Source organism: Hetaerina americana, unplaced genomic scaffold (genome assembly GCF_022747635.1).
Source record: "Hetaerina americana unplaced genomic scaffold, ioHetAmer1.1.p SCAF_4, whole genome shotgun sequence".
NCBI lineage: Eukaryota > Metazoa > Arthropoda > Insecta > Odonata > Calopterygidae > Hetaerina > Hetaerina americana.
The window spans coordinates 62091901-62113247 of record NW_027286985.1 but is presented as its reverse complement, the minus strand read 5'-3'; positions in this window follow the sequence as shown (position 1 = coordinate 62113247).

Below are 21347 nucleotides of genomic sequence, written 5' to 3'. Positions count from 1 at the left end.
GGACGAACACAATAGAGGTGGGGAAGGCGGAATCGAACGGATCACAAGAGTAAAAATATCTCCTCAACCGGGACTCGAACACCGGATCTTTCCACTTGCCGGGCGGATGCTCTTAACCACTTGAGGTATCGAGGATATGTAATTTACCCTGAGATCCGTGGGTCTTATATGTCGCCAAGCGCCCCGATTCTTTAGCCAAGAGATGGCGTCAGGGCGTTTCACCCACCAAAGGAGAAATAGACAATACACAAGAGGAAAGGCCAGTGGTTAGAATTCATACAACATCATACAGGAAAAGAACAGTGCGTTTCGTGGCACGCATAGCCAGAAGAAAGAGATGAGCCACATTGGCCAAATACACATTCAAACACGAAATCCCGCCAAACGGCGAATAAATACTCATATATACAGAAACATATATAAGGAAAAGGGATAGGAACACGTATAAAGGACGAATATGTAATTACATATCCTCGATAGCTCAAGTGGTTAAGAGCATCCGCCCGGCAAGTGGAAAGATCCGGTGTTCGAGTCCCGGTTGAGGAGATATTTTTACTCTTGTGATCCGTTCGATTCCGCCTTCCCCACCTCTATTGTGTTCGTCCTTTATACGTGTTCCTATCCCTTTTCCTTATATATGTTTCTGTATATATGAGTATATATATATATATATATATATATATATATATATATATAAAAGGATAAGGGATAGGAACGTGACGAGTAACAGGACGAACACAAGTAGGGAAGGCGGAATCAAGCAGATTACAAGCGCAAAAATATTTCCGAGACTTGACTGGGACTTGAGCATCGGGTCTTTCGACTTGCCGGGCCGATGCTCTAATTGGAACTATTGAAGAAACATCATTTAGTAGGCGTATCTGGCCAAGCGGTAATTGGCTTCTTCACCCCGATATCGCGCCAGCGCATTCATTGAAACTTTTGCAGCAATATTTGGCTAAACACAAGGTTGTACAGCTTTTCAGTCCCGACGTAGCTCCTTGCAACTTTTGGATGTTCCCAAAATTGAAAATGATGCTCAAAAGAAAGCGATTCGACGACATTGCGACGATTCAGAGTAATGCAACGCGCTAGTTGAAGGCCATTCCAAAATTTGCGTTCGAGGACTGCTTTAAAATTTTGAAGAACCGCTGGGAGCGTGTCATTCAGTCAAAAGGGGATTACTTTGAGGGATGCCACGCCCCGGATGACGAAAAATGGCACCACTGCGGAGACATGAACACAAGTCGGATATTTTTTGGACCCGCCTTCAGCATTTTAATCTAGCAAATGAAAAATGGCATTTTGTTCAATAAATGTCGTTTTCAAACAGTCCGGCGTTCATCCTGTTTAACATAGTGGTCGAAACATTGCACATCCGTTTTAACATGCCAATTTCATCGTTAATTCAATGTTAGAAGCTGTAATCCGCGGTCCTAATCACCATTTTTGGTTTTGTACCGAGTTGACTTCTATGTTCAATACCATATTGACCTTTTAAAATATTTTGTAGCAAAAATAATTGCATTATATTTTGCCACACATCACAGGTGCACGCTGAGCGTGTGAATACTTCTATGTGTGGTCTAACGCTTTCATATTCTCGTGTAATGATAATGAAGTGCATTTACTGAAAAGGACAAGAAAATCATCTTTATTTCTGTGCATGACGTTGAGTATTTAAATTTGTAGATGTCCAATTAACTATTAGTGCGCTTTGTGATTCCTTAAAGGTATAAGAGAAATATAATCGGCGTTGGATGTTTTCTTCTGTAACTACGCTGTAATACCTACTTAAAACATGGCGCAGTTGAACACATTCCAACCACCCTCGGTTTTCTTAGTACCTGAATCGTAACCCGTGCTCTTTGCCGTAAGATCGGCATGGTGTTCTGCCCTAGATATGTTTTCATGAGCTATTCCATGATAATGACATTGGATTAATACCAAACCCGCACGAGTTTATCAGTCCATCTGTAACGCAAGCCTTTACTGTGTCTAAATTTTACTTGAAGTTTTGTCATCGTAACCGTAACAATAATCGGGATGGCCGTCGTAAACACAAGTGGAGGCTGAGATGGCTGTCATGAAAGCTGCGTCGTGTTCCTCCTATCGCAATTTGCTCGCGAGTTGCGAACTACGCCTCGTGGCGCACATGAGACCTCTTTTCCCCGGTCGTGCCGGGCCGTCTGTGTTTTGACAACTCGCGATAATTGGGACGAGGAACGCGGCCCGCAAACAGGCCAACCGCATCGTTTTTGAGCAACAACACCGAAATAAAGAGCATTGGGGAGCGTGGAAGAAAAAGCGACTCGCCTTTTTATTGTTATCAATGGCGGACCCAGGAGCGGAACGGACGATAAATGGGAGGAAAATACGAAAGCGTTTCATTGCGAGCGTAGTTGGCACCGGATTGCCCTCTCCCCTTTCTCTCTCCGTCAACCCTTGCATTTTTTCCTGATGTTCCACACTAAGCACTTTTAATGATCGCGATTTATTGTTGGTGAACAAAAAACGATTGGTGGTGTGGGAAAATTACCGGGAGGATTTTGAGAACCCTCTCCATCAAGTTCTTCCCGTGCGGAATGTTTAAAAACAAATCCGTTGGCGGACGTGAATGGATTAAGTGTCATGATGTATTTGCATTTCCGGCCGGATGTGAACAATTTGCCGGGCATTCTGAACGTGAATAAAGAAGGAAATAAAGATTCCTTCTGATTCACCTCTCCCCCAATCCCCCTTTTCCACCTCCGCGGGGCACTAAGCGTTACCACGGACAAGAGGCCATTGGTACTTAATCAACCCTCCTCCGGAATGTAGGAGTACTTTTAATGAATAAACGATCAGTTGATTTTGTTACACTCGCTGCTTCTAGCCAGTCAAAGCCGTACTTTTCTGAAAATCAATGTTTCAGTCACCTGTCCTAATGACATATCTCCTAAAATCTGACTAAGTCATCCGTGTGTTAGGAAGTTATTTTAGCAGGTTTAGAATGAAAATTTATTTTTGACGTTTTAGTATTTTATTACTACAATCTCGAAGAGAAATTATCGGATAAGGCAATTAGTCTATTTATTGAATTGATTTAACTCTATTTAGAGTTGATTTTGAAACTGTCTGTCAAGTCATTTTATGCCAATATGTTAATTTATTAATAATCTTAATGTATGATGCGAAAGATACATATCAGCCGATTTTTCGATACCATCATACTTTTCTTTTTGGTCTAATAATTTTTAATTTGCAAACATTTAATAAAAATATTTGTATGATTCAAAAACGCTTGCATCAACGAGCATGGTAGTTGTCATTTATATTTTTTTTCAATAATTGGCCAAAGATATCCCTAATTCATTCAAACTGTTGTAATCCTAATTTATACATGAGTGTTTATTCTCCACGTATATGTTTGCGTCCCATTTTCAGGAGACTTATTCCCAGAATCCAGTTTCGTATAATAACTTAGATAAATTAAATGTCACTACCTGTTGCTCTTATTTGTCATTCTGAAACAATTTGAAAAACATCTCGAACATATTTTTTAGCAATCGGCATGCAAAATTTACATACGCAGCTTGTGATATACAGGGTTCGTCCGGAAAATACTGTACTGTTCTGTGTACTGACTCCTGGGCTGGGCGTGCCGCTCCAGGCGCGCCCAGCACCGCTCTGACGGGCTGCGATTGGAGGGGGGTATGTTGGCAAGCGACGCTGAAAAAGGCAGTCGGCTCTGAGCTGTGGTGTAGTGAGGAGCTCTGTTAACGCGAACCTCCACGCTCGACCCACGTCACGGAACGCGATGCTGAAGCAGCGTTATTCCATCAAATTTGCGGTAAAGCTTGGGAAATCGTCTACCGAAACTGTCGCTATGATTAACCAGGCTTACGGGGAGTCAGCCATCCAGCCATCCATGTCCAGAAACATGATCTTTCGGTGGCACAAGATGTTCGTGGAGGGCAGAGAAGAGGTCGATGATGAGTCTTCGAGAGGTTCCCGATGATGCCTTCGCGGGAGAGTTCCAGGAATGGGAACGCCGCTGGAACAAGTGTATCGACTCACAAGGGTCCTATTTTGAGGAATATTAGCTTAAGATATGTAAAAGTGTAATAAATGTTTTTTCCTGACCTCAGTACACTTATTTTCCGGACGAACCCTGTATATGTATATATATATATATACATATATATATATATATATATATATATATATATATATATATATATATATATATATATATATATATATAATTTGTGCCCCTGGAGACTGAAAATAATTTTATGTTCGGCAAGAGAAATCAAGCTGTAATGAATGCTATTGACGTCAAATTACTACAGATACTTAATGATTCTGTTAAAATTGTTTTTGTAGATTATTAAGTGAACAACTAATTTATGGTTAATTTCTAGTAAACATTGCTTTAATTGGATTGTATTTAAATACAAACTTAAAGTCTTGATTAAATTAACAAACAGCAAAATTATTCCTGTTATTTATGAGTTTGAATACGTAATTTTTATTGTTATATATTCATATATGGTTTGTAGAGCAGATAAACTGAGTTAATCGGGGTCATATTTTAGTTGAAAAATGTGAGCGTTACTGCGGATTAATCTTATATACAATTATTTAAAACTCCATGGTGGTATTTCATGCACGGGTTTAAGACAAAGTGGGTCTCGTGTCTAAATTATGGCATTTCATTCAATATCAGTGAATTAAAAAAATTGTATATTTCCTAGTAATTAGCTTATTTTAATATTTAATGAAATTTGGCTAAATATTTTGAAATAATTCCATATTTTAGAAAAAAATAATTAAATCATAATAAATTTGAATACATCTTCATCTCACCACCAGTTTGGAGTCATCATAATATTTTAATGATCAATGTACTGTCACATCTATCCTTTTAAATCTGGAATATTATTAAGAAGTAATTATTTAAACCGTTAACAAAGGCTTATTCATGCTTTTGTAATCAAATTTGCTCAATATTTTCAAACGAACTCGAGAGTTATTAAACTTTGGCTACTATATGATGGAACCAATATTTGCTGGCAATGTACTAGTTTTCATGTGTCAGACGTTAATATTGATGACTTCCACGGAGTAACGCTTAAATTTGTTGATTTTCTGGATTTATTTAGGTTATCAGGAGATGGATGGCTCAGAAATATCGCGATTTAACTGAGGCCATCCTCTATTTAACTCGCAAGTGTGAAACAGTGTTTGCCATGAAATAGAACGCATACGACGAGCTTTAGAGTTACTTTTTATGTATTTTTTTTAATTCTCGCATACTAAATGGTGCTGAGTTTAATAAAACTCTTTCGGCCTCGATTTGTAAATAAATTGGTTTTGACCGTCGTAAATAGATAATCCAGTTTTCCTGGTATTTCCTGATTTTTCCGATTTCCCGTTGAAAACCCGTCTTTTCTCTTCCATGCCCCTTTTCCGAAAAGTACGACATTGAAACTTCTGGTGGTCATCTCCGTCAGAAGGGCGTGGAAAATATAATAGATTTTTCACCAGATTACAGCGTGTAATTTGGTATCGACCTTTCTTCTGCTATTTGTGCGCTCAAGTGATAAAAAAACTAGGATTAAGGCTGTTTTCCTTCTTAGAATTACTTTTATAATGTTGCCGATCCCGTGGCATGGACATTGATTATATTATCTTCTGGTATATAGGAAAATAAAAAGTATTGTGTCGAAGAAGTGTCATTCACCAACAACATGTGATGACTTAAAAACTGAGTGATTGCCTTCGCAAGTCCTCAAACATCGTAATTACAGCGGTTAACAAAATCAAAGCCTATACAATTAATGATGGACTCTTTCAAGAGTTGTGTGATGAGAGCGACGAAGGCTTCTATCCTATTCCTATCTATCGAAGGAAGGATCCTTTTGTTGGAAATTCCAGACGGGAAGATAATTCCATTTGTAATCCATATTGAGGAAGTTGGAGTATTACAGGAAAAATTCAATGATCTAAAAAATGGTGCTGAATTGAAACAAAAGTTTAAGATAAATTATCTAGAGCTTTGATTACAGAAGAGGATTTCCGATCGTTATCCTGCATTATGGATGGTGGTTAAAAAACTTTTTCTTTCATTCCGACTTCATTTTTTGGGAAACGTGGTTTCTACTGTAGTAATTAAGCTTATTTTCATGCCTAGAAACAGACTTCAAGTTTGTGGACGCGTTGATTCAAGACTCCTGCTTATTAGCATTAAATAGGGCGTTGGAAAACTGGTATCACATCATCAGGCCCATTAATCCCATTTAAATTATTTTATGGAAATATGTAATTAAATTTGGCAATAGAATCTCCTGAAATAACTTCTAGACCATGAAAAACTATTATCAATAGTCTTTTAAGTGTTTAACTAATTTTAACAAAACATAATTGGTTATTCTATATTCATAATTGGAAAATGTTCATGCTATATAATTTCTTAATTTAAGTCGAAAAGGTACATTTTTTATTTTTTTAATTTTTAAGGTAAAGTTTTTTTTTAATATTTATCGTGATAATTTCTTTTTGCGTAAAAACTATATTCTCACCTAAGTTCCTTTTACAGTTTCTGCATTGTGTATCAAGTCTTTTCCATGAATTTGATATTGGGGGCGGTTGATCGAAAAGGTTTCCGTTAGAGTTCCATTTTTATTAGAAAATGTGGTAGAAAATGTATATTATGATATTGAATGTTACAGAATAGGCTTAAATTACATGTGTGGTCCTTATAAAACCATATCAATCACGATGCTGATTTCCGTGTTCGTTCCCAATGATATTCAAGGCATTCGTTATCTAATCTACTACTTAGGCTACCAGCACACCTTTTCTGTATTGTGGTATGAGTACCGTTAGGGCGAATGTACCGAAAATCATTTTTCGGCCCTTCTTCAAGGGAAACCAACCGTAAGTGCTTTCTTTCTTTCGTTTTTCATTTAATCACAGAATTAAAGCTATTATTATCAGATAGGTTTGTGTAAGGTTCAAATAATGATTATTTTCACGAAATTCTAACATGACGATTGATATACCTTATTAATTAATGCCGTACGGTTGAATGCAATGTGTATATAAAAGTGTTTTCTATAGTGTTCCATATACAGTGTTTTCTAATACTTTAGAATAGAATTTGTAATGTCAAAACTATATCGAATTGTTTTAATTCGCAAACGCTTCCGCAGAGGCTACTGGGTATTCATGGTCCCCGAGATGACATTCGGATACTCCCACAGATCCAGCTCGGCGACCGAGGGAACTGCCCCTCTTCAGGGTGACCTATGTCCCTTCCGTGACGGCAGCAGTAACCACTTTTCGAATATGAGTTCCGTTGCCATCAAGAGCATCTATGTCGATCCATAACCTCATTTCCCACGGTCTTTTGAAGAATGACTGCACCCACATGGTCTCTTTCTGAGCAAGAGCGGTGGTCGTCCTCCCTCACGCGTTCGAGCCACTAAATCAAACTACGGAGGCTTTTGAGGTGGGGGAGATAGGGGAAAAAGGAAGAGGAGAATATTGCATGGGTTTGTTTTGGGGAGGAGCCTAGGGATAAATATAGTTGCGAGCGACGAGGAAATATCGCGGCAGAAAATGAATCCATCCGATAGTTTTGCCATGGAGCCTTATGAACTCTGCACTTACGATAATAACAGGGATGGACTTTCTAACAAGCTCGTTTTTATATTTTGAAAATGCAGAAAATATTCGCTATTCATATGCAAAGGAGAATGAGGCGGAATGTAGGGAACAAATTCATCAGTCATTCGAATTTTTGTGCAATGGTCAAAAGTTTTAAGTAGTTCTTTGGTATTTTAGCTAAGTAAAAATCGGAGTAGAAGATGCTGTCATTTGGAGAATCTTAAAATCCACCAGTCGATTATCTTTTGATGGGAAAATTTTAACCCATTAAAAATTATAATTTTAATCAACTATTTACAAATAGTCTGCGCACATAAATATCTTTGATTTCAGAAGACGCTGTCAATAGACCCAAAATTGTGCAGATTTTTCTTTGGGAAGAATAGGTTTTAAATTACAAAAATCGTTCACATTGATTGAGATATTTACGCTTTAAAATTGTTCCATTATGATACGCATTAGCAAATGCCTCCATTGAAAGTTATTGCTGCGGTATCTCCCATAGTTTCTAAGAACAGCATGCTTGTTCATTTGACTTGATATGAATGTTGATTAAAGTGATTGCATCTACGAGTTATAAACAAATGTAAAAACTCATAGTAATATTAATATTTTGAAATATTTAATTTTTTAGAATTAGTTTTCGATACCGACATTTAAGTTTTTTAACCACTCAAATGAAAAGAGTTCAATAGCACGGATTAGACGTAACTTTCAAACTCGTAATTTATAATTAAATATTTATTGAGTAAGGTAGCTTCTTTTAAAATTAAATTATTAAATTAAAACTATTTACTAAAAAATAACATTTTAGCTCCTGTTTGTAAATTCATGAATCCCGCTTCCCAGTAAATAAGTTAATTAGGATGAAAGTGTATTGCCTAAAGTTCTGCGGGTCTCCATATTTCGATGGCCTTCCGAGACACTTCTTCATCTCGTAATAATTTTGATTATAGCATGGTTGGTAACGGATAGTAAATATGCACTGTTCAGTTATTCTTTTATTATAATAAATATTAACGGTTGAATCATGGTTTAATTTGAGTCGTTTTAATGGGGATTATTCCCATTTCAGTAACCACCTTTACGCTGCTCACAATTCAAAATCTGATGAAAGTCAAACCTGACAAGTTTCCAGTACTCTTTGCCGTATTGTATATCCCCTTGGCATCCAGCCTCTCTTTTGCCCAGCTCAGGATATCTGAGTAGTGTCCTGTCATTAATCCAGCGTCGAGAGAAGTAATGTGATCCTTGTTCCACTGCTCTTATCTCTTTTACTTGTACTGAATAACATATTTTTTTGTTACGGGTCGACGTAAACAATTCGCGTGATAGGAAAATTGCAATTTCAAACAAATACGTTTAATAAATCTAATACACTAAAAATATCTGATAAATGTTTTATAATAAATACCGTAAATTTGAAGGAATATTAAATATTGCACTTAAGATATTTTTATAATATTGTCTACATCTTACAAGTTGGCATGGTTCTTCCATAATATATGTCCTATTCTTTTAGCAATCACTTAACATAGGTATAAAACATTCATCATAATATAAATTTGTAATGATATTCTGTAAAAATGTATCTTGTAACTATATTCTGTAAAATTGATAAAGAAAAGGAGAAATCATTCTTCTTTTGTTCAAGTTTTTGAAAAAAGCCTTTTTACTTTTTCGAGCAATGGTAAAAAATACAAGGGCAATTTTTAATTACACGGACAGCCTAGATCTTAATCGTTGACTTCAAAACAATTTCTTCTGGTTAACCTCGCGTCTCAACAATTTTTCCACGCTAAGATGACAAGTCTTCTTTTATCCGAAGAAAATCGTTCGGCTCCCGTCAATTATAACCACCAGATATTTCGTGGTGCACTTATATATTACGCGGGGCATTTTTTAACGTTTTTGTTTTCTTTTAAAGATTTTTGCGTTCTATCAATGCTTTCACAGACTGATTTTCTGCGTTATTTTCTACTGCTGAATATAAACTTCTGTCTCTAAGGCTTTCCGTAATGGTGCTCGCGGGAGCGCGCAGCCACCGCTAATACGCCACCGACCGCCGTCGACGTATTGCTTCTGGGAGGCTCCGCGCGCAGCAACCCGTTATTCGGGTCAGACAGGATGTGTATAGAGCCCAGGTTACATCCTACGAATGTGGATTATTAAAAGCGTCGCAGTATAAAGGTCATCTACAATCAGAGTAAAACTTTTCACTACTCTTTTTTGGATAATTAAAGGTCGAATTCAGTTTCTTGTGAGAAATAATTATTGGTAGCTGATTATTGCTTCAAACCGATGTTTCTATTTCAGCGTATGATTGACGGCGATGATTTCACCTTTTTAAACAAGTTTTTTCAAAAGTTGTGTGTGTTGCCTTTTGTGTTATATTACCATTTCAATCACTAACATGAGATGGTGAATTTTGCTGGATTAGGTTACCTTCATCCTGAAGTATTGTAAAACTCCAGCACCCGACGTCCTCCGTAGTATGTTACTGCAAGAGCAAGCATTTTCCTTGCTGCAAAAACTCTTTTCTGCTCGGAGCTCTCGTTTGGATACAATTTTTAGCAAATCTTTGACGCCCAGAAGTTCATCATACAAAAATTTAATGTTAACAATAATTTATTCATCGACCTGATAAAACAACATTATTTCTTGAACTTAAAGTTATGATAAACATGAATTTAAGAAGCACGAATGTTTTTGCTGTTGCTTTCTTGATAATTTAGTGAAACTCGAGGAGCAATTCGAATTAAAATAGTTATCTATTTCATTTAAATATTACTTTTAAAGCTAAGCATTAAGGCAAAAATATAATCGTTATTTTATTGCTGTCACACATATATCCAAAGGGTAAACTATAATTGCCATAACAACTATGGTTTGTTAAATAACGTTGAACGTATTTGTGTATCATCCTTTCCATTGTTTTGCATTCTCAGACCAGGGCTTTAAAGCTGAAAATGAATTTGACTATGGGAGAACAGTTTTGAAGAAGATAATTCTATTTCGATTTATAGTTTTCAGGTATTTCTACTATTATACGCTGTAATTTTGATGAAAAAATAAAGCATCAAACTGAAAAAATAATCACAATAATAATCGTGTGCTGTAAAATTGTGATACCTCACAATATAAAGAATAATACCTCCAATATATTCTTTTATGTTATATTGAGCGTATGACATTATATGATATCAAATCTAATAATCAATAATTTTTAGTGGTTTACCAACGGTGACCCGATAAACTTCCATTTGTATTGCATTTTAAAAAAGAGTTAAATTTTCTTCTAATATGTTTGACTATAGTATGTACCCGAATTGTTTCTGATGGCCTCGTCAAGATTATATAGATATATTTGCTATGCGATTATCAAGACTCAATTTTTATTAAAGTATTCATTTTAGACAAAGAACGAGCATCATCCTTCGATGAGAAGGTAATCTGCCATAATTACACTGAAATAGCTCAGTAATACCTTAGAAAACAATCAATTTTTCTCTTTCAGCCGTTAATGAAGCTACATTTGCAAATAAAAGCTAAGATATTTTTACTATTTTGAGTAAATCATATTTATAAAAGTTATTTTGGATTATTTAAGAGTTTCCGAAATCGATTTCTGACCAAAATAACGTCATTCCGACTTTTGGCTGTTAAAAAGACAACAAAACTTATAATGGCTACTGATCAAGAAATTGTTCTCGAGGGGTTAAAATGCGTCCCTCTTCTCCACACCAAACATTTACATGACTCTATATTGAATAGTTAAGTAAATGTATTACACAAAAGTATCTTGTTTCCTTTCTATTCTATTCGTATTTATTCATTTCCCATTGTGATTATTACCATAAGAAGTTTTTTGTGTATCTCTCCTCTAATTTCCAGTTGCCAAGAGAAACAAAGGAATTATGAAAGTTTTTATCTTCAGAGGAATAACAAAGCATATTTTCCCCTTAGGTACCAGTTTTTGAAAATTTAACTAATTATCCCGTAGAACTGAAAGCTATTGTACTGTTAATGAAAATATCATTGTCGCTTTGTGCTGGCATTTATGTTTTTGCTCAATTTTTTACGCGTGACAGATTAAGTTCACCAATTAAACGCAGTTAAAGCAACTTCTTTTTACTTATCTTAAGACTGCTGCACCTTAGTATGTAATGTAAATTTTATTTTAATAGTGAAAACAATTTTGATGGAGCTCTAATATGTTACCAAATATTCGTAAGAAATTAGCTCATGCCATCGGCAATTTTTACAAATGCGAAGAAAGGCCGATCGGGTGCGAACAATTTACAGAGCACTTTTGCCCATCATTTTTATCCTATGCTTTTTTGGCAAATATAACTAAAATTTACAGTTGATATTTCAGGTTTTTAACTAATTAAAATGAAAACATTTTACGCTTTTGATTTTGATCTCTCGAACTCTTTGAAATAACCTTTTAGATTCATTTTGTCCAAATTAACCCGGTATTTACCTCATTCCCATTTGCTTTTGCATCTGATGCATGATTTGATTTCTCTTTTTTTACGAAAAAGATATATTTTTAAAATCCCTTTGATTGATTTTCTCCGATAAACTGAAGGAAAGTTTAAAGTGTTATGTTATCGTATTAAGAAGGCAATAGCGGTATAAATAGTTAAATAATTCCGGGAATAAATATTGGACATTTTTATTAAATTATTGCACTGTCTATGATTATGTCGTAAATATTTTTAATTTTCGTTATATTCAGATGAATCAAATATTCGGAACATTTAGGTATAAAATAATTTAATCAAATAACATTCGAAAGAACTGACTCGAATTGTACTTCACACTATGACGCATTTTCTGTTAGAACCTATGAAAACTATCTGGATTTTTTCACTGGGGGACTTTGAGTCAACAGCTTATGTAATTATATTCATCCGACCATATACTAGGGTAGGAATCCGATAGTCGGTTTGCAGAAAGCAAATTTTAGGATAGGAATGGAAAGGGGACAAATAAGGGAAAGATATTGTTGAGCCGATTGGGAAAGCGTTTTTTTGATTTCATTGCGGGATGTGTTAGGGGAGCACGAACGAAGTGCAATAAAAGGTTTTATACCACAGAGAACATAAAGTTTCTGCGGAAGATTTTTGTGACGCAAAATAAAAAATTTCATGTTTAAGCGAAATATCGAGGAGGAAGAGGGAGAGGAAAATGGGGATGAAAATAAGAGGGGAGAGGGAGAGAAAGTTTCACTATTTGGCATGGAAAATGAAAAATATTGGAAATAAAAATGGGCCATTTATCGGTTTTGTTCGCGTCCGCGACGAAGAGGTTCGGTGGAAGACCGAATTCCCACCCACCCTTTTATTACCACTCATCTTTTGGAGCAATGGAGTGGAAAATAAAATTTTCAGGTCCAAAGGGGAGAGAATATAATATGTAGTATCAAAGATACTTAAGAATATTTCAGGTTCCATAAATTTCTCCGGAAAACATTTCTTCGAATATAAGTGTATCATCAGCATCATTCGTTTATACAAGCATGGTATTATGATGAAATTTATGGCACGTTAATGCTCGGAACTGAACGACCACATGTTTAACTCGATTGACCTTCAAAACGTTGCTCATTTGTGACACATTACATCAGTATGCGATGTAATGCCATGTCAAAGAAACGAAGCGGTACATCGTTCCAGAGCCTACAAAAAGATGTAAAAGAAAAGTTAAATTATTCTTCGGAAAATTAATTTTATTATAATGTACAGAATTGGATATACCCAATAATATAACATATGGTAATGACAATAAAGTGAAGTCAAATTATGGTTAATGGTGTTCTCGCTTGTTAATTAAGTTCAAAAAAGCGTAGAATATTATTGTAAGTGTTACCAATGCCCTATTATAGAACACCATAGTAAAATTTATATCGCGCTGAGGAGACATATTGAGCAAATATATCCATGTAGATAAACTATTACCGTAAATATGTATATTTGGATGCAATGAGCATTGTATGTCATAAAATATTATATGTAGATGATGATGACCGCAGCAAAAGTAATTATTATTTTAGATAAATTGTTTTCTGTACTGCCATTAATTATATTGCGTCTTTGTAATTGATTAGCACCCGACTTTGATACATAATTTGAAATAATTTACTCTGATAAAGCAGCTATATAATTTTTCAAATTTATAGCTAAACTAGGTAATCCAATAATGTCGTGTTTGCTGATTAATAAAGTTTTTGGAATTATCAAAATGACATTAGTTATTTAGAATTTTATTTTCAGTATTTATGGAAAATTTTTAAATTGAACTAACTAAATGGTATCATGACGCAACGGTTCCAATTACCTCCTCAGGTGTTTGTTTATTTATCTGCGCGTATGCGTGATATTAATGGCTGTATTCACGTATATGAAAAATAAACGCTTTTTAATCATTCCGTCTTCATCAGGAGAAACAGAAGTATTGACTGTTTAAATAGGAGTGGTGAGGCCCCCTCCTCACCTCACCTCTCCTATTTAAGTCTTCAGTACTTCTGTTTCTCCTGATGAAGACGGAGCTGAATTCCGGCAAAATTATCAAGAAATAACGTTTAAGTGTTCTTCTTTTGTGTTTTTATATTGGTTGTTGCTGTCAAGAAAGTTTTTCTGAATTTTTTGAGGTAAAAAAAGCTTTTGAAAAGTGCTTGTTTAGGAAAAAACAGTTGTCTTTTGTTAAGAGATTTTTATCGGCACAGAAAATCTTTCATATCTGAAAAACATTCGGGAAAATATAATATTTTTTTAACGTCCACATTTGACATTATTCTTGGGTAATTTCAACATTTCTTCTTGAACGTTCTGGTGACCCATGATTCCTCTATTTTCTCTTAAGCCAGTGATTGTGATATTTCCCACGGACCGAAACGTTAAGACTTCACATCGCACTCGTCCAGGAGAGGGTATCGAAATCGCTCTCAACGGACCAGTGGGCTGTCACAACGCTCGCTAGAACAACCAGATTGCATTGAAATGGGCGCTTATTCGATTTGGGCAACGTAATTCATGCGTAACCTTACTAACAGAACGAGGATGTTGATTTCTTCTATTTCCAAAATGGGTAGGTACCCACGTTCACTTTGAATCGAATTACCGCTGTTGTACCGGCGTAATGGGAACAAGGTCAAAAAGCAATTTGCTCTTCCTTCCTATCGATATTACCCCGAGAGATCGAATATATTAAGACCAGATTCAAGCACATGGTATAGAGTGTGTGAGACAGAACTTGAATTCCTCCCCTACTTCCTAATACGTAAAAGCTCATGAAGGTAAATTCGGCTCATCGAGGCTCTACATGTCCATGTTGCCATGCGGTACAATAATTAGTAGGAAATCGTCTTTGCTTGGAAAAAAGTGATTTCAAACTAACAGAATACAAAGAAAACATAATATCTGTGAACTCCTTCAGAAATCCTTCAGTTTTTATTTCTTCTCATTGGGCAAGAAATTAATGAACGTAGAACTCAACCTGAATATTGGCTTAGTAAATGAAGATAGGGTTCACCCAAAACGAAGCCAAACGGCAAAAGGAACACTAAATGAATTAAAATAATAAAACAAATACAAGGAAATAATATTTTGGAGCTGATTTAACTCTTAAATTAACAATAAAAAGAGACGTTTCAGGCGTGATATGGTGGAATATCATGATTAATTACAAATAGCAATTTTCCACAAAAATAAAATTTAATGCGACCGGTTTCAATGTTACTACATCATCATCAGGTCCTGATGATGATGTAGTAACATTGAAACCGGTCGCATTAAATTTTATTTTTGTGGAAAATTGCTATTTGTAATTAATCATAAATTAACGATCAGGCAATTGGAATTGTAAAGAGTTTATCTGAGAAAACATCTTCAGAGAACGGCAGATCATATTGTTTTTTTTGTTTAAGTAATATATTCTATATTTTATACAGTGCATGAAATAAGTAGCATAAATAAGCAGTAAACAGTACGTGACGGTGCTGCCTTACAACCTGATGTACTGATACCTTGCAACAAAACCATGGTCGTAGGAAAAAAAATTTAATTGGAATCTACAACTTTCAATCCTTAATTTACGCTTAGTAGGAATACTTCCAACAAGCTACGCTAGAAAAAGTGTGTGGGTTCGTAAATTAACTGTAGTATGTATTTTATATAAAGGATAATTTATAAAATTCCGTCATGTTAATTCGGATTGTGGCAGTGAGTACCTGTATGAACTTTTGATAACCTATTATTCCTGGGAGATCACACATATCATCGGGTTTATAGCTGCTTTCCCTTCCTAAAATATGAACTTAACATTTTTTGAAATTCACTTTCAGACATTATACTTAGTATTAAATGAACTTTGCATTCACCTTAAAAATAACCCAAACGTTAAAAGTAACTCACCTTAACATATTCATTGCGTGCTTTGGGGTCAACATTCTTCACCATTAATGAGAACTTTTTTTTTGGAAGAAAGCAGTATATATTTTCATCGAAGTCAAGTTTAATTGTTGTGTCAGAATTCAATAATAAATCATGTATTTGCCATCTTATTAAATCATAAATATAATATTATCTGGAATCAAATAAGCATCATACATCTGTGTTTTAAAACCACGGAATCCATCAACAAGTTCCAAACGTTTTTTAGTCATGACGCCAGTATTTTCCTCACAACTGAATATTCAAAAATATCGGGAATGAAAACAGTGATATCTCATCAAATTATTCTCAAATATATTTCCACAAAAAATTCATTAATTTTATCCAATAATTTTTATGAAGGGAATCTTCATATTTTAAATGATGTATTTATGGCAAGTATCAAACTCGTCCGTATGAATCACTGGTGATAATGGAGAGCCCTGCCTTACAACTCTTCCTAACACTGCCCACCCGGACTCTCCATCCCTCGTTCGCACCTTAGCAGTCTCAGACATATACCGATTGCGGATTTATCCACTGTCCCTGAATGATATAAAAAACTATATTTTTTGGCCTTTTACAGAAAAAGTTACTTCCACCAGCGTTTTTATGAATCGGATCTTTCATTCAAGCCCTTGTTTTGAGTATATTTGAGAGTTAATCGATTGCCAAAGCCAAAAATACAGTAATAATCATATTAGGTTGCGTTTTATGTGTATAAAAGTATTTTTAATTGTAATCAAGATTCAGTTTTCCTATATTAGTCAAATTATTGCTGTTAAGGGCATAAAATATGCCTTGCTTTGGGATGACTTTCATCCAAAATTTCCTCTATACTGGCGTATGCATTGATATGGGAATATTATTTAGATGACTACAGATATGCTGAAAAATTTTTAATATTTTCAAAAAAAATAATGCGTCTTCTACCTTTGCGACCCTTGTTTTTTGTCTTTTTCGATAACGATGAAAAATTATATTCACCAAATATTCAAAGCTTTGCTTAATCCGTGAGCTTCACTCAGTGTGCATCTGAGGTTAAATGCTACCGCTGATTTGTGACTCGTCTATCGGTTCAAGTTTTCTTTATTCTGTTCCCATATAAAAAGCTACGGGGGTGGAAGGGAACGCGTGGTACATTGGGGAGGGCGATAATCAGTCCAAAGTCCGGCGTTAATGGGCTTAACAGTGAACCCACGGGTTTGGGTCGCGAGGTTCTTTGGCGTCTCCGGAAGGACTTTCCGAAAGGAAGTTGCCCCGGTCAACTTGTAAGCCGAACGGCCGAATAAAAATCACCGTAGCGCTGCATCGATCCCCTGCGCCCTTCTCAGAAAGGTGGAAGTTTGGAAAACCCTCGGTACCACTCCACCAGCTAAGCCCCTCCGACGGAGGTCATTTGGGGGGAGCGGAAGAGAGAGAGAGAGGGTTGAATATGGACGAAGGCTGAGATGTCTCATTTATTTAGAGCAAAGTGCTGCCTCCGACTAATAGCCTTTGTGATTAACCTCACACCACGTACTGGGCGTAAAAAAGAAAACAAATGGTTAAATCCCAAGGAATTTATTCGGAACATCCCGGATATCAAAAGAAAACATGTCACTATCAGGTTCCTTCTCCTGATCGTCACACCATTTTCCATGAAGCTGAGTTCATGCCAATTAAGAGTATTACAATTGCAAATACAGTTTTTTCCCTCTTTCCCAAAAAAGAGAGATTTCACTTATAATCTGGTTAATTCAGAAATAATATCGGATACTTTTCAAAGTTTATCAGCCAGAGAGTAGATGCTTGGAAACAATCGTGACATTAGTAAATAAGCCGTCTGGATGGCATAACCCGCAATTTCCTTAACTTTATAGTAGGCAAAAGGAAAAAATACCATGAAATAATACGTGGTATTCATGAGGGAGGAGGATTTCATTATATCAAGTAAAAGCCCTCATTCCAAAAAATTAAAGACAGCCAATGTGGAGGATTATCGAACAATCGAACTAGGTTTGATGCCACCAGCAGCTAAAACGGTGTTCATCCACAAGAGGATGGAGAGGAGGGAATTTGATAACTTAGGAAAAAATAAGTTTTGAGTTCATGAAGGAAAGAGTCACGCGTGATACCATCAAAACAATGCTGTCACAAATAGAAAAGAAAATAGAATACCATGAGGATGTATTTGTTTTTTTTTAATAGAATTTGATGTTTCCCATTGAGTTGATTGGGCTGAAATATAGAGTGAATTTCAGAAAATAGGAATAAATCGGAGGGGTTGTGGAGTTATCCGTAACATGCACATATCTTATAATTAGGTGCAAATGGCGTATGGAGTGATAAAATATGCACTGTTAAGAGAAGGGGTGGGACAGGGGGGTGAAACATATCTATTGCCAGCAGTCATCTTCATTTTTGTAAAGGGAATGGTCATGAAAGATGAGTGGGTAGAACTGGAGTACACTACTATCAAGTAGACCACTTACCAAGGTTTTACTTAAATAAAAATGCTTATTGCTGATTGTTTTTAAGCAGTGAATTCTTCTCGGGATTTCATCCGGGTAATCTCCTCCATCTCCATCGCTGCCGACGTTTCGATGAAATCCTTTTCCATCGTCATCAGGGCCGATGATGTCAGTCTGAAGGTGCCGGTTTATATATCCTCGGTGGTCATGTTGGGTCCCTTCTGATTGGCGGAGGCCGAGCACGTTTTCCCGCCTTTTTCAGGATTGGGTCCCATGTCCTGCTTAGGTCATGTTGGGTCCCTTCTGATTGGCGGAGGCCGAGCACGTTTTCCCGCCATTTTCAGGATCGGGTTCCATGTCCTGCTTAGGCTGAAACCCTCGTCTCTGTTAAAGTTATTCTTAGAGAGTCGTATTTCAATTGCCTCCTTGGTGAGGCGGTCCCAGTAGCCTTTGGAATGGTGGAGCATTTTGGTTTCTTCCCAGCGTATCGCGTGGTCGCAATCAATGGCATGCTCCGCAACCGCCGATTTTGATGGTTGGTAGAGTCGGAGAACATAAGCGTCATCTCCGACTCTACCAACCATCAAAATCGGCGGTTGCGGAGCATGCCATTGATTGCGACCACGCGATACGCTGGGAAGAAACCAAAATGCTCCACCATTCCAAAGGCTACTGGGACCGCCTCACCAAGGAGGCAATTGAAATACGACTCTCTAAGAATAACTTTAACAGAGACGAGGGTTTCAGCCTAAGCAGGACATGGAACCCGATCCTGAAAATGGCGGGAAAACGTGCTCGGCCTCCGCCAATCAGAAGGGACCCAACATGACCTAAGCAGGACAAGGGACCCAATCCTGAAAAAGGCGGGAAAACGTGCTCGGCCTCCGCCAATCAGAAGGGACCCAACATGACCACCGAGGATATATAAACCGGCACCTTCAGACTGACATCATCGGCCCTGATGACGATGGAAAAGGATTTCATCGAAACGTCGGCAGCGATGGAGATGGAGGAGATTACCCGGATGAAATCCCGAGAAGAATTCACTGCCATCATCCGCCGGGAGAAATTGAAGTCCTACATGATTGTTTTTAACTCCAACACTATATAGGAGCCAACAATTGCTGAATTATACTATGTACTTATATCTTTTTAGCGTTAAGACTTTGTAACAGATGGAGAAATATGTTAGGGAGAAAGACGTGAGACTTCTATCTGTTGTTTCTCATTAGCACTTATCTAGTGCCTTGAATATATTGAAGCCACCGCTTGATTTTCAACAAGACATTTCAAAAAGTCAACACCTGGGAATTGATTCCATTATTATTTTGTCAGTATCCTTAAGTTTTTTCAACCAGGACGCAACGCCCAATGCAAATGATTGAAAAGTCTAATCCTTAGTACATAAAATCGACGTCCACAGAGATAACAATAAAAATTACAGATAAATGGAGAGGAATCTTTTCGTGATATAGAAAAGATTCTATGTATTTCTTAATTGGAAATTATTGGATCTTTCCACTTCGTTCTTCTATCAGAAATGTTATTACGACATAAATAAATACATTATCCATATTATATAACTCTAAATAGTAAAAATCCTAAATCAGATGAATCTTTACGAAACAATTCTAATTTTTATGAATGTTTGTTACATAGTGTCATAATAAAACTAAATGTCCGAAATAAATCATACTCCAAAATCACAACGAAATCTCATTATTTTCAGTTGTATTTTCTCAGACGCTATTTTCATTAACGTTGTCTGGATATCTGAATATATAGACAATTTATCTTGACCCCTTTCCAATAATATATTAATACTCCTGAACTCCAAATCATCGGTATTTTAAAGAGAAATCGGCGTTGAATTGGCTCGATTTATACACGGAGTATTTCAATTTACGAATTACTTCAGTAGATATAACAGCTCATGTTCTAATGCTATTATAATAATGTACTCATAATTTGAGGTATTTCTCTCAAACTAATATTGGAAGGACCTTTTCTAAGTAAACCAGAGAAAGGGAAGTCGATTCCTTAACAAAGCAGATCGGAAAAATAAGGATACTTTATTTATTCAAAGCTTCGTTTACGCGTGTCTCTAGACTGAAGGGATTCACAGAAAAATAAATATTTAATTTTGTGATCGGCATAATGGAGGTAACGTTTTTTCGAGTAAAATTAACAGTTTTTGAGAGAACCACTCAATCATTTCGCGAATTACCATAAAGAGTCTATTTTTTCAAGCGTAGGTTGTTCATGGAGCATAATTTTTTTTAAGTAGTTCCCATGCCATTTTTGCTGGAACGATTGCACCAAGATTCGATTAAATTCTCATTTTCTTGGGTGCGTGTCAGAGTTGGCGGCCGCCATCTAAAAAAGCGATCACAATTTCCATTCCTCTTATCTAATTTGAAACGTTATAAACTGCAAATTGAAATCAAATGGATCCAGAAGAAACATTTATCTCAGATATCTGACTCCGTTAAGGTCTTCACAAGAAACAGAAAATATTATATATTTCTCTGGACGCCGCAGTGGCCCGCAAGTCGACTTTCTTTACGAGTAGGAATCGTAGGATATACAATTTTATTTCAGCGCCACAGTTTTGAGCTAATATCCAATTATCTCGTAAGGTGGGAATAAAGAAACTTTTTTTGTAACGCTAAATCCGTTTCAAGTTTTAATTCCTTCTTTAGGAAGTGTTTTACTAGAAAATATCACTCTGATTTTTACAGCCAAAATTATAATGAGAGTAATATTTTGGACGGCGCAATAGAACACAAAAAATAAAGAA